The following is a 15,103-nucleotide window of genomic DNA, read 5'->3' as shown; positions in this document are numbered from 1 at the left end:
CAACTTTGTTAGACTAGATGGCAGTTTCAAAAAGATTGGTGACCCCCGCTGTATAGTTGCAGAATCATCAGAGACATTGATCACTTAACACCAGTTTATCATCCCAGCAAGGTAGGCAGACAAAGCAGTAAATCATAATCCAATGTAAGACCAAAACCATAGATATCTACGTAAAGACATCACATGGAACTGAGCAAGACTCCCAGTTGCTAAATAATTTGCTGTCAAACATCAGCCATTGAATATATACATGTGTTGACAGAGATTGTACCATTGAAGATGAATTTCAAATGAATATTTTTAAAGAATGAAAAGTGTTTCTGCGAGACCTGACTCATCAAATGCAGTCCAGTTCTGGAGTCCAAAAAAAAAAGGTACGCTCAACAGCTGCACCGCATTTCAATCAGGCCCGGTGCAGTGCTGCAGTAATATGACTCATCTGCTCTTCCCCATTGTCTACTGGTCCTGCCATTGTCCACAACTAACCATTGTTTACATCTCCCTCACTCATCCAGGCTTCCTTCCCAATTAATTTCCCTGCTATATCTGGTGGCACACACAACACCGGACTGTAGTCTCCCTGAGCTAACAGGGGTCGCATCAGGCCGAAGGCAAAACGCTGCTATTATGGAAAGCACCAGTCAATTACTGGGCAATGAATAACACCACATCTGTCATCTTTAATATCTATATTCAGCAACTGGGGGAGAGCCATTTTAGGTTTCAACAGCAAGCCTTATGTTGTGTTACCATATGATCAGATGCACAGGCATGGCATACACAAAACACCTTACATTTATGGTACAGGGAGGGCAGCTCTGGTATACCACGGCATTTACTTCAACTCATGTACACATCCTCAAAAGCTCCTCAGTATTAGATCAAGCACTTTCCCAGTTGGTTCATCTCAGTGCCTCAGCCAACATTGTGACACACTGACATGGAATGAAAAAAAAAAAAAAAATCAACCCTTAAGAATTCATTATCAATTTTCAGATGGTTTACCTTGGCTTGAGGGCTCCGGCGTGGTTTAAAAAAAAAAAAAAAAAAAAAAAAAAAAAAAGAAAATCAAGTGGAAAGGGTGCTATTGATGGCAACATGTGTTTATCTTATCCACTACTGCAACTCATAAAATGCTCCATCATGGACAATTGAAGAGAACAACTGGATAGTATGCTTCTAAGATCCAAAATTATGACGGGTCAATCTATTTCAGTCCGTGAATGTGTATTTCATTAAATGCTACACGTGACAATGACCATGTCTGAGACAAAATAAACCCAGCTTTTCAGAAGAGTAGCTCATGGCAAAGTATGTACGGGAGCTAGAACACTGTCAGTTCCAGTTAAATGGACATCCACAGTTTGGGAGGGGGCCTGTTCTCTGCTGAGTCATCCTGCTGCATGATATTAGGCTGACAGAGACAAATGCCCATGGAGTGTCAATCAAATATGACCCCGTCCCCTTTACACTGATTAAATTAGCTTTCAAGCAGCGTCAGAGTGTAACTAAAGGCAAAGATGCTGCAGCTCAAGTAACGTGTCGAAATCAGGTTTCAGTTTGCCCACAGCATTGTCCCAAACACGGAGGTGTCCCGCTGCTGGATGTCATCTGCCTATCGCATCATTATTCACTTCCGCAAGAGTAATTAACCATGAACGTGTGCGTCACTGCGAGAGCGCTGGTCGGCAGCCAATCATGGCTAAAATCAATCCTGTGCAGTGTCAAGGTCCTGCTCGGTGCTTTAGGGCGGTTTCACACTGCAGGTTCTGTCTCAGTGGGTGGCCTGAGTCCGAATCGCCCCCTGCTGTGCAGCCTTGCACCTCTGGCGATGTCCTTTTTTTCTCCTCAGCTGGCGGCGCTCTGTGCAAAATAGCTGGTTTGTGACCCACGGCGAAACACATCTGAAGGAAGTCATCATCAGCCGCGCGACAACTTATTTACGTCGCGGGAAAAAATCAGCGTCTTTCCACTTAGCTGTCCTCAAGCAGACAGCCGCGAGATCACAGCAGTGAAAACAGTTACTGTAGAGCGCAGCATTCTTCATTTAAGCAAATCTGTCTGTCAGTAAAATCAGGCATTTATCAGCTTATCAGTTTATCAGAGTTATCAAACACCCACATGCATCGCGAGTCCCGGTCCGCTGCGCTCCTCCACAGCACCAGTCTCCCGCAGATCAGGGCCACACACCCCACTGTTCAGGGAGTTTGCAAAGTTGTTTTTGAACAATGTTGTTCGCCAAGACAGCAACCAGACCCTCTACTGTCCTGCATTTATCATTTTAGTGTGGAGTCACACTCTACACGTAGTTTCCAGCATCTAGCGTGGAGTCGCCTGAGATGAGAAAGCAGCCAAGGTTTATCACGGCTATAGTGTAGAAATACATTTTTATCAAGTCTGCCAAGATGAAGTGCGATGCATCATTCTATAACACCTATACAATTGATTTTTACACATAAAAATTTTAGATCGATATATGCCATTCAGAAGAAAGGCGACTTGCTGAGCCCAGATCGATGTCGCAGGGATATTAATAGATGAAGGGTTACACCCCTATTCTAGGCAGTTCTCTATACATACACTCCAAAATAAATGCAACGCAAGAGGCATTACTGTTACGAAGCAATTTAGTGTTATGAACTAGAATACAGCAATGCCAAAGAAGGTAAATAAGGACATTTATTCCAACCTTAACATATTGCAAGACAGACAAAGTTGACAAAATGGTTTTCCTGGGTAATAATCTGTGATAGGAATCTATTAGAATGTCTACTTTGTAAAAGATTAAAACAGATGAAATAGTAATAAGGCCTAAAGCTGCTGGATCTTTAACAGATTCAATAACCAGATACGGCAGGTTGATCTTTTTCATTCAAAATTGTTAAGTTTGTATTTTCATTTGGCCCTTTTCAAAAAAGAAATGTAGTGTCCTTAAATCCTGTTGAAAACACTGTTGTTGAAGCAAATACACATCTCTTCACTGGTATAATGCCAAGTTACATCTCTGATGTTGGCAAATACTCACAGCTATATTAGCACCCATGCTTACTACAGTGTTCCCTCGCTATATTCCATGGATTCAGTGCATCACAGGTTTTTACAGGGCTGTCAACGTCTGCGCAAATTAGGTGATTGCAGGTTTGTATGATAGGCAAGTTACCATGAGACAATGAGACCAAGTAATCAGTCAAATACGTTAGTCACCGATTTCTGTTCAACTTAAACACCTTCACCTTCACCTTCACCTTCACCTTCTTCTGCCGCTTATCCGGGGTCGGGTCGCGGAGGCAGCATTCGGAGCAAGGAAGCCCAAACTTCCCGGTCCGCACAAACCTCCTCCAGCTCCTCCCGGGGGATCCCGAGGCGTTCCCAGGCCAGACCGGAGACATAATCTCTCCAGCGAGTCCTGGGTCTTCCCCGGGGTCTCCTCCCGGTAGGACATGCCCGGAACACCTCCCCAGGGAGGCGTCCAGGGGGCATCCGGATCAGATGCCCGAGCCACCTCAGCTGGTTCCTCTCGATGTGGAGGAGCAGCGGCTCCACCCCGAGCTCCTCCCGGATGACCGAGCTCCTCACCCTATCTCTAAGGGTGCGCCCAGCCACCCTGCGGAGGAAACTCATCTCAGCCGCTTGTATCCGCGATCTCATCCTTTCGGTCACTACCCAAAGCTCGTGACCATAGGTGAGGGTGGGAACGTAGATCGATCGGTAAATCGAGAGCTTCGTCTTGTGACTCAGCTCTCTCTTCACCACGACGGTCCGATACAGCGACCGCATCACTGCCGCCGCTGCACCAACCCGTCTATCAATCTCACGCTCCCTCTTTCCCTCACTCGAGAACAAGACCCCGAGATACTTAAACTCCGCCACTTGAGGCAAGACCTCTCCACCAACCTGGAGAGAGCAAACCACCGTGTTCCGGTCGAGAACCATGGCCTCAGACTTGGAGGTGCTGATCCCCATCCCGGCCGCTTCACACTCGGCTGCAAACCGACCCAGCGCATGCTGAAGGTCCCGGTCCGATGAGGCCAGCAGAACAACATCGTCCGCAAATAGCAGAGATGAAATTCTGTGGTTCCCGAACCGGATCCCCTCCGCCCCCTGGCTACGCCTAGAAATTCTGTCCATAAAAGTGATGAACAGAACCGGTGACAAAGGGCAGCCCTGGCGGAGACCAACATGCACCGGGAACAGGTCTGATTTCCTGCCGGCAATGCGAACCATGCTCCTGCTCCGGTCATACAAGGAGCGGACAGCCCCTAGCAGAGGGTCCCGCACCCCATATTCCCGGAGCACCCCCCACAGGACATCGCGAGGGACACGGTCGAACGCCTTCTCCAAATCCACAAAGCACATGTGGACTGGTTGGGCGAACTCCCATGAACCCTCGAGCACCCGGTGGAGGGTATAGAGCTGGTCCAGTGTTCCACGACCGGGACGAAAACCACACTGTTCCTCCTGGATCAGAGGTTCGACTATTGGCCGAAGTCTCCTCTCTAGTACCCTGGAATAGACTTTTCCAGGGAGGCTGAGGAGTGTGATCCCCCTATAGTTGGAACACACCCTCCGGTCCCCTTTCTTAAACAGGGGGACCACCACCCCGGTCTGCCAATCCAGAGGCACTGTCCTCGACTGCCACGCGATGTTGCAGAGACGTGTCAGCCACGACAGCCCTACAACATCAACTTAAACAATAAAACACTATTCATTTCATGGAAGATTTTCAAACAAATGAATATCTCCACAATGTAATTTTCTTAATAGCAAAGCCAAATCTGATAAACAAATATCAGCCCAGGTTATTGGCCTATTATCGGTTATTGGGTGTCCCCTTATGGAGACATCCATAATGTAAACCTTCTCGTATGTTCTCTGCACACACTGGCAAAAACCTGTTATAAACTTTGGGATTTTCTTCTTAACTACACTTTGTGTCAATTCCACTGATCACGCTCAACACTAGGGCTGCACCGATCAATCGGCGCTGATATGGCCATTTACGACGTCATGATCTGCAGATCAAATGACAATTATAAGCAGATTTTTTTATTTATTTTCATAAGATGCTATATAAATGTATACATGATAAGCAATGCCATTACTCTTTCACATCATTTCGGTGTAAAAATGATAAAAAGGCATTTCTCTGGAAAAAATTACACAACTTGTTGAGATGCTGCTACCCCCCCTGCAGATCAGACCTGGAGCAGCAGAAATTAGAGCCAGTTTGTAACGTGTGCACCCACGGACTCAGATGCAGTATTAAAACAAAACACTTGGCCTAAAATTACCGCACCAAATTCGACCACTACCACAAATGTAACAAACAAATGCTAACCGGAGCTAACTTCAGGCAACACCATTGTTAATGGAGTTTGTTTTGGACAACTTGAGGTGCACAATCAGCAGTGTTACTCTACTTTTTTCAATAAAGAGTAACGCGTTCCCCTTTCAAACCCAGTAATCATATTAAAGTCAGTCATCCATGTCACTGAGCATTAAAACACAGTCACTATTTTGAATCAGTGACTGCAGATGACAGTATTAACCCGCAGGGTCCACCAACGCTCAAAACAGACACTGAGACTTGGTAAACTTTTGCCTTGTAGTTAAAGCAACAATGCATAACATTTAGACATAAATACATTATTTTCATTCGTTGAGGTGACAGCTTTCAGTATGAATAGTCAAAAATCCCGGAGTCAGACGGTCAGTGTTAATCGCCGGCTTAGACAATGTGACTTGCTCTGGGTGAGTTGCGCGGAGGCGTGTTCGGAGAGTGGCGTCATAGCCCCAACTCCACCCCCCACCACGACACTTTACGGCAGAGCGAACTTGGCAGCGAGCCGAGTTCCTTTGTTTACATCATGGCAGAAGAATGGAATGACAGAGCAAGATCCTGGATAAGTGTCAACATAGGAGATGCATTTACAACCTGGCAATAACTGCGAGCTACAAAAGGCTTTTCTTCTGATCTTGAAGTGGTGATGTTTGGACTCAACTTGTAAGTCAATTTTGTGTTCACTGGTGTGTCTGTTGTGTTGCCAAATCATGTAAGGGAAACAAATGTGTATCTGCTTGTTGTTTGTATGCAAGTGTAGTATATATGCTTGCAGTAAAACAGATAAGCTGGGGTGCCGAAACGGGGACTAGACATACTTTGTGTATGGTAAAAACACTTTTTCAATGACTTGATTGCCGGCGAAAATGACTCACGTTCTAACACAGTTATGGACGTCTGCAATTTGTCGTATTGCACTTGCATTCTTAAGATTTTACCACTGGCTGGGTTATCAAATGTGGGGAAGTCATTTTTGAGGTGCTAACAAACGTGTAAATGTCCGTTACTCATTTTATTGTGTTTATCACAGTATAGTGTAGATATAGCCAGCAAAACGGATTAGCTCCGACATTAGCCGCTAGCAGCTAACATCTGTGGGTAACGTCCGATAGCATTTATCCGACAGAAATAATAGTTTAGCCAGTTCACTCTCATTAGTGGTGTTTATGGTCCATCTGGTTTGAACAAGTGTAACATGTTATTTCTCATGTTTTGTGAAGATCTGCATGGAGCTTCTGAGAGACGGGACCAGCGCCACATTTCATCATCCCTGGTGATTGTTCTGGAACTTATTGAAGATAGTTCCCAACAGTGACGTCTGTGTCCACAGTCAACTCAAAATAAATGTGAACAGACGTTTTTATGCTCACACTCTGATCACTGTCTGCCTGCTTCTTATTGAATCACATGACAGGCATTATGAGTTTCCCCAGTAAGACAGTGCAAAGCAATTTTCCATTGAAATATTGTATACAAGTCAAACCATTCAACGCTATTTGTTTAATTATTGCTACACTGGCACAAATGTTTCCAAATGAAAAGCATACGAAAGAAAAAAAGCTGTTTGTTACTCTGCTGGAAGGAGGAGGAGACAGAAGTAGGGGTCATTGGACTGGTTTCTGGGGCTTAGCGTGGAAAATCCTCTATAATCCTCCTACTATATGTAGGTGAAGCCACTACAAATCTAGAGCAAGGCTAGAACACCACCATGTCCATGAGGTTTCCACAACACTGTCCTCATATTGTTCCCCTGTCCTGTCGTTTCTCTCCAACTGGACATCTCAGCTTGTTTATCCTTTCTAAGTCTCTTTTGAGCTTATCGTCATTAGACAACATGGAGAAAGTCCAACTGGACTGCTCCTGCTATAACATTCCTACAGCTTTCCTTTCTGAGCTTAAACCAAGTGCATCTCTGCGTTAATCCAAACCAGCCTGACCTGTCTGATGCAAAATTACAAAAAACATGACTGACAACACGCACACCTCTACAGCTACGTTTCTCCAGAGTGAGCAGCTCTGATTTGGCAGCAATATCGTAAAGGAATGATGTACTATTTAATTCATATATGCCATCACAACAGAAGGCAACAAATCAGTCAATGTCACCACCCCTTTAGTGGTGACAGCCATCTTTTTTTTAGTCATTATCTAATTGCGTTTTGGTGGACTGAACAGACCCGATGCGCACTTCTTTATCAAATACACCATGGCAGGAGCAGCCAAAAGTGGAGCCAATAACGTCCATGTGCAATAAAGTTAATAAACCTGTGCTGTAAATGTAAAACATTCATTCTTCCCATTCTTCATTCTCCCCAGCTCGATGGCAGTAGATGGGCGTCCTACGTTGGGAGTCAGCTGCTTTTGTCAACATGTAGAGAAGTGACACTTGCAATGTCAGCGCTCTCTCATAAATAAATTGCAGTGTTTCTGGAACATAACACAACATGACGGGAAATAAGGACCCTTGCAAATTAGCTTGTGAAAAACTTTTTTTAAACCAAAAAAATCCTCCAGACTGCAAAGACTTTAACAAAATGGGCTTAATTTGCAAAAAAATGTATTTCAAATACAGATAACACACACACAAAATAAATATAAAGATAGACGATAAAGAGGTGACAGTGTACTGTGCGCTTGTTCCGTTACAGAGCTCCACACAGGGGCGCAGACTGACAAGCAAAAAATTGCAGCGCCTCACAGGACTCGTGGGATTGGTTGAAATAGCATTAATAGTTTCCATTATAGCATCACGATTTCCTGGAGGGACTTATTAGTGGGTAAATATAAAGTGACGCCAGCACTGCCGTAGATTAAGCTGCAGGATAAAGTGATATGGCCAAATTAGCAATATTAACATCTTGAATGTTGATACAACTCTGATATATCTTTCTGCCCTAGCTAACTCAAATTATCGAGCAACAACACACCAGTTTATATTTAGATTTGTGTTTCAGCCATTACTTCCAAGAAAAACAGAAATTTATCTCCTCCAAAAAAATGTGCTAGCCATGAGGAAAAATAGCAGCCAGGCCAAGAAGAAGCAGCTCCAAAATCAAGTTTATTACATTTACCTATCAATTCCACTTTGTCTCCAAAGAGCTCTCAAGAACAAATTAGAGCTCAATTAATGACTCATGGAACCATTTTTCTTCTTTTACATACAATTGCAGTACTTTCGAACCACAGAATCCCACTGGATCCATAAATCTACATGAAAACACTCAAGGTTTCACGCAGTCATGAACTTATGGGATGGGAGGTCAAACCACATCAGTTGGATGTTGCTGCAGTTCGTACCAGACACCATCATCGGACACATCTCATTATCCATGTTCAAGCGCTGGGTTTAGCAGTTAGTGAGAAGATGCAATTAACGCATTTTAATGGGACATGAAAGTCACAGAAAAAATGGGCAGTAAAGTTTGGAGATGGATATTTTAAATAATTACAATTTAGCATTTTTATAGCACAAAAATAGCAAGTATTATTTTCATTTACCACATTGCCTTCAGGCAACAAACAGACTGTTAGGAAATCTCTGAATTTGTCTTTTAAATTGAGACACATTCTGGAGTCGTGCTGGTTGATAATTGAAAGTTAGCCCAATCATTTGTCAGTGCACAATGTTTTATTTTGCCATCTGAGGATTTGACATCAGAATTAAATAATATCAGAGCTTGGTCAAAGATAGACTGCTGAAGAATGTCATGTGATGAGTTGACCAAAATGTTTGATGTGACCAACTATTGCTAGCTCCTGTCACCACTGCCCAAGAGCACTACACAACTGAATTTGAGTGACATCTTGTGCAGGCAGTTTGTTTGTCAGTATCCAAACATTGATTTGTGACATGGGAGCGCGGGCGTTGTAAGTAATGAGCATTAGCATTGTCAACCCCTGGAAGCAACCAAAGGAGAATATCTTCTGGCCACGTACTCTGGTACAGATTGTGGATAGATGGACACGGGCAGAAGGTGGGGCAAATTATATCATTGTGTTGCGAGTCAGGTGTAACCCAAAACAAGCTTCTCAAACAGTAATGGCGTCATTTAATAAATCAAATATATGGCCTACAAACAACGGAAACAGTGCCCCAGTTGCCATCCAAGGTACATTGGCATTTGAACAAACTATTACGGCAAGACGATCACTCGTAACTATCATCCACTCACCTCACACCTCAGCGATAGATGGGAATCAGCATTTTGCAGTTTGAAAGGGACAGAGGTAATACATTTATACCACAATATACTCTATCACAACCATCGAGGGATTCGTCTACAGTGTTCGCTTGCTATATCGCGCTTTACCTTCCGATGGTTTTTTACGGGGCTGCCAACTCTCACGCAAATGATGACTGATGCACAAGTTTTTTGTACAGACAAAGAGTCAAACAATTGTTAACAGAGATGAACTCAGTAGCTGTTGCCACAATAACACTTTCATATGCAGGGGTCTCCTGGGCAGCTGATTTGCTGGGACTGGCCCTGATTAATTCAGAGAAAATACATATGTTTTATGATTCGTTCCTCTAAAAGTTAGCTTGCCTCTTGATTAAAAAAAAAAAAAAAAAAAATAGAACCACGTGAATTTTGATCCCCGTTAACTATTTTGGTCGCATTCTGCAAGTGCAGTGTGCCGTGCAGTGAACTGCACCGCTCCCCAGAAAAGCACTGGGGAACGGGAGGAGCCGTCTTTGTTCCAAAAGGAACACAAAAATGCTAAAAAGCTATGAGTTAGTTTTGTAAATGATTGTTTGGACTATATCTGTGGTTTCCTCCTGTCATCAGCGTCATCCCCTGACAGCCCATCAATCAGAGTAACTCCATGCTGTGAATGTCGCGACACAAGATTACGCCGGTAAACAAATATGGCGGCCAAGCTACTGCTGGAAAAGGGTTGAGAATCGCCTAATTTCGATCATATTTGGTGAAATACCCAGGCGGAAACATCCTTTTCATGGAAACCATGACACTACGAGAAGGGTATCATACGGTCCTGCTGAGACAAATTGGGCCATTTTTTCAAATTTTGCAGTTCAGGACATCCTCATGATGTCCAGACAACTTCCGAAGCCTGCGTTGGATGGTCCCAGAATGTGACACCCCACTATACACAAGGGAACGCAGCGTTACCGCGCTCTGAATTTTGAAGCCATAATCTAACACAATTTCCTGTTTTGTTGAGAGTTGTCATGAGATGTAACTCTTCCAACTACCAATAGGTTGCGATCTAAAACTTCAGCAAATAAATTGAATGGAATATTGGAGGTTAGGGTGCATCCCAGTTGTACTCAGAAAATCACCTCACGTAGGACCTAAGTTGAAAAGTCGGATAATTGTCACCATACAGTGCCCAATCCAAGGTGGCTCCCAGCCAAATGTTTGAGTTAAATATGCAAATTTGTGTGCACCCTTTCTTGCTGACACCAGAGTATGTATTAATGAAGCAGTTTCCATGCGGACAAGGCATGCAGAAGAATAGCTTTCATGGACGTCGACAGCTTTCCTGACTTCAACTGGGACATGATGAACTTAGAAACGGACATCGGTCATTGTGATGTTTCTTACGGGACTCTTCCGTGAAAACCATGCTGAAAACCGTCAAGTTCATCTCCACCTCCAAGATCTGTTATGTGCCATCAGTTTGTTTTGATGTTTCCACTTTGTTCAAACACATTTGATCACGTGAAAGTACATCGATAATTTTTCTAATGGCCAGGTGGCTCTCATTTAAGCCATGCCCCACCATCGTTTACAACGCTGTAGAATAACAGAACAGCAGAATAATAGAGACGAAGGTGACACTTTTATCCAGCTTTATTACATCATGTTTAAATAAGGAGTATACAGCAGTCAGAGTGCAAGCATGAAACGTCCGTTCACATTTTGATTTTGAGTTGACTGGCCAAGGTCGCACTGCCGTTCTGACATAAAGTGTCGTGGTGGGGGTGGAGTTCGGGCTGTGACGCCACTCTCAAAACACGCCCCCGGGTGACTCACCTAGAGAAAATTACATAGTCCAACGGAGCGTTTAAGAGAGCTGGAGAGACTGACTCCGGGTTTTTGACTGTTGAAACTGAAACCCGTCACCTCAGGAAATAATGCATTTATGCGTAAATGTTACCCATTGTTGCTTTAATAAATGCACAGAAAGACTAGATAGTTGCAGCTGTTAAAAGACCACATGACTTCAGAGGATTTAGCAGATTAATCTGACAGACACCAAATTCTGCTGCTGCCTTCTTGACACAAACAACAAAAAAAACACGCCTCTATCATTTACTGCTCCAGGTTATCAACAGCCTCAAACTCATTTAAGTGCAGTTTGATTAACTCCCCATCGACTGCAGATCTGAATTAGATGCTGACAAATTAAATTTGTTCTCTTTAAACAGTATATATGCCACTCCTACATACAAGTCTGGTTCATCAACATAAATCTCAACGTGGTAATCAATTGGTAACAGCAAGTGGCCACTGGTGAAGGCCAAGCCAAGGATTAATGAAAGCCAGCAAGACTGTGCATAATTTCATCAGTGCAATCATCAGTCAAGGTGTGCGTTTGTTTCTGTGATCACACGCCTACACTGCCATTTCTAGCCAGCCAATTTAGTTTGGTAGTGTATACTTCTGGTATTTGCCAGTCCATTTGAAATGAAAGCAGAAAAATGTCAAAGTGACGAAAGCATGAGCTCCCTCACAAACGGGATGTCGAGAGAGATGTGCAGAGAAGAAAAGACAGGATTAACTTGAATGTGGTGAACAAGCTTTAGCTCCTAAACATCCCTTAAATTTAGAGCTTAAACTTGGATCTAGTTCTATGCAGCCAAACATTCCCCTCAAGAGTAGAAGTCAGGATGAGACGTTGAGTCATGTAGCTCTAATAATAAAGCATCGGAAAAAGCATTCAGGAATCAAAGAAATATGCGTAAACATTACAAAATACGCATACATGGTCAACTATAAATGGATATAAGGGAAAAAAGCAAAACACGGAAATGTAAAGAAATGAGTCTGGTTATATAGCAATGGATAAACATTCAAATGGAAAGAATGGTGTGGAAATATACAGGAATAGAAGCTTGAGAATTGAATCATTTATAAGGAAACTTTCAATACAAAATTATATTGATAAAAACAAAAAAATCACGAGGATGCTGCGGAGCTTTGCTACTAGTAATAATTTAAATAATTGATTAATTAACAGAATAATGGGGAGAACAATTGACTACCAATGTAATTTATTCCTGCAGTCAGTTTTTCGTTAACAAAACCAAACACCAGAACTGCAAATTTATAAAAGGAGTGCGGTGTGATTGACCCGAAACGCTGGACATCCCTTACCACTGCAAGCATCTCTGAGCCAACATATGAAGTTATGATGGCTAGCCCCAACTCATCTCACCAGCATCACTTTTTTTTTTGTTGCAAATTTGACATTAATGTCACCATGGTGGAGAACCCAGAAATTTAGTCCAAATGATACCCAGTGTTAAACATGTCCCCATTTTGATGACAAGCATATACTTGATCGATGAAATGTTTTCAGGGTGAGCTCAGACAGCGGAGTGCTCGATCTACCCTTGACATTAGACCCTTGGCATTCCTCAGTGTCTAACGTCAGCATCACTGGAACATGCTGACCTGTACGCTACATATGTTTTATCAAGATAACCGGAGATTATGAACAACATGCAAAAGCTTCCCAGAAGCAGGCAGCTCACGCTGCACCTTATGGGGGCTATACCTCACCGAGTTATGCAATACTGTAATAGGCTTAGCTACAGGCCTTTCTGCAGGGGGAGTTTGGATCAGACTCCGACTCACTTCATTTAGTCTCCCTCTGCCGAAGCACTCTCAGTGCTGAGCAGCAAACTTCAAGCAACTCAATAGAACCATTGACCTTGCCTCCTGTTAGGAGACCAGCTCATAAATCAAGTTTCAGACACATTTTAGTTCATATATTTCAGTCTCTGAAATTTCAGCAAATAAGAATAAAAAGCAGGACTTAGTGTTATAGGTAATAGCCCCCTACAATAACCCACATCTACTCACTAGACGTTTGCAGCATTAGGTTAAAAAGTAGGGCTTAGAAGTGACCATAGATCATTAATCGCTTACTGAAGGGGGAAAAATAAACAGAAAGAAAATGAGCACTCAATACAATGAGGCAAATAAGTATTTGGTAGCTTTAAAAGGTCAAAATAGTTGTACAGTGACATATTTAGAAAACACCATTTGTGACACAGTAAGGTTGGGAAAATGGTGGCAAACTTATAATTATGATAATGCCATGATGTTTCTGTGCAGGGTGGACATGCCTCAGCCTTTTCTTCTTCAAGACATGCTGGGAACTCGAGGTCTTGGGGACAAAGTCCAGCCTGCCTAGACATATTCTGAAGGTTGCAAGCTCTATAAATACAGTGTTTCAATCTAGATCAGCAAAAGAGTCAATATTATGATAATAATATTATGATTAGAGTTTAAGTTATTCCCATCCACGAGCTAGCAAATGGAGGAGCAGGAAAAAAACGGAATGTCATGTATGTGCATCAAGAAGAAATCCTGACTCTCCCATGTCTGAACAACATTTTCTGATTAAAGAACATGATCCACACCAAATATTAATTTAGTATGGGTCCTGATTTGGTTTGTGCTCAAAGTTTAACATCCTGGGTCTAACAACTTGTAGCATTTCACCAGCAGCAGTCCGCACCACATCCTTTGTTCCAGGTGACTCACACGTCTCTCAGATCATGAGGGCACTTTACTTCCCTAAAGTGTTTGTCACAGACATTGCTATTAATTCCCTAAAAGACAGAGTGAGGAGTAAACACAGACCAAACTATTATTTTAATGAAACCCATTTAAAAAGTCCCAACACTGCTGTTGATAAACAGTTGTTTCATGTTTCAGTTTTTCATCAGATAAAATATTAGCATTTTTAAAAGTACATTTCAAACCTAAAGTACTTCAGTAGACATGACTGTATGGAATTTAAAAACGAATACATTGCATGGTTTGAATCCTTCTACAAATTGTAATTTCATTCATAACTACACATTTAAATTAAGGGACATTGATATGAGACTCAGGTGCACATGTGCACACCAGAACCAGACGACCAGCACGTGCCGGTCCCACTTGAATCAAAAAAGTCTACTCTTTCCCCCCTACTTTTCAGGAGCAGCCATTTACATGAATTAGGGGTTGACACAAGCGAGACACTCGCCACATGTGGAGTTGAATGACAGACAAAGAGCCTTTTCCGTGGTGAGGTGAAGCTCAGGGACCCTTCACCTGAATTTCACCTGCACCATCTGCGAGCATCAGCATCCCGCTCAGCCCCCCCTCCATCGCTACCTCGTCCCCGGGCTACAGCAGCTGCGCGGAAACACAACACTTTACAAACATTAAACCTTTAGAAGGAAACCAGTTCCCCGGCCACAATACAACGCCGGCTGGCGTCGAGGAACAATACAGCGGCCGGTACTTACTTTTACGCAGGCATGGCGTGAACGGCCGGCGCAAAACAGTCAGACGCAGGGCGGCGAGTGCTTCCCATCAGTCGTGCACCATCGCGGCTAGTACACAACCAGACACGCGGAGTCATTTGACCTTCTCCCAGTGGAACGTACCATCACGCCCGCGGCGGATGGGGAAGAAGCGGACGGTACCAAGAAGTTCCAGGAAACACGGGGGTAATCCAAGAAACAGCGGTGTGAGTGGAAATCGAATGCGTTTAAAATTATAATGAACG

General features: G+C 43.2%; 1 protein-coding gene across 1 annotated transcript in view; it reads right to left on the bottom strand.

Annotated features, from left to right (window-relative positions):
• The window catches only part of oxr1a (oxidation resistance 1a), a 139,747-nt gene extending 124,766 nt beyond the window's left edge, over positions 1-14,981 (bottom strand). The window contains exon 1 of the mRNA XM_053881787.1: positions 14,841-14,981. The gene's annotated coding sequence lies outside the window, so the exon portion shown is untranslated. The remainder of the gene's footprint in view (positions 1-14,840) is intronic.
• Positions 14,982-15,103: the final 122 nt, after the last annotated feature.

Source organism: Synchiropus splendidus, chromosome 12 (assembly GCF_027744825.2).
Source record: "Synchiropus splendidus isolate RoL2022-P1 chromosome 12, RoL_Sspl_1.0, whole genome shotgun sequence".
Taxonomy (NCBI): domain Eukaryota; kingdom Metazoa; phylum Chordata; class Actinopteri; order Syngnathiformes; family Callionymidae; genus Synchiropus; species Synchiropus splendidus.
This window is presented reverse-complemented; position numbering and strand designations above follow the sequence as displayed.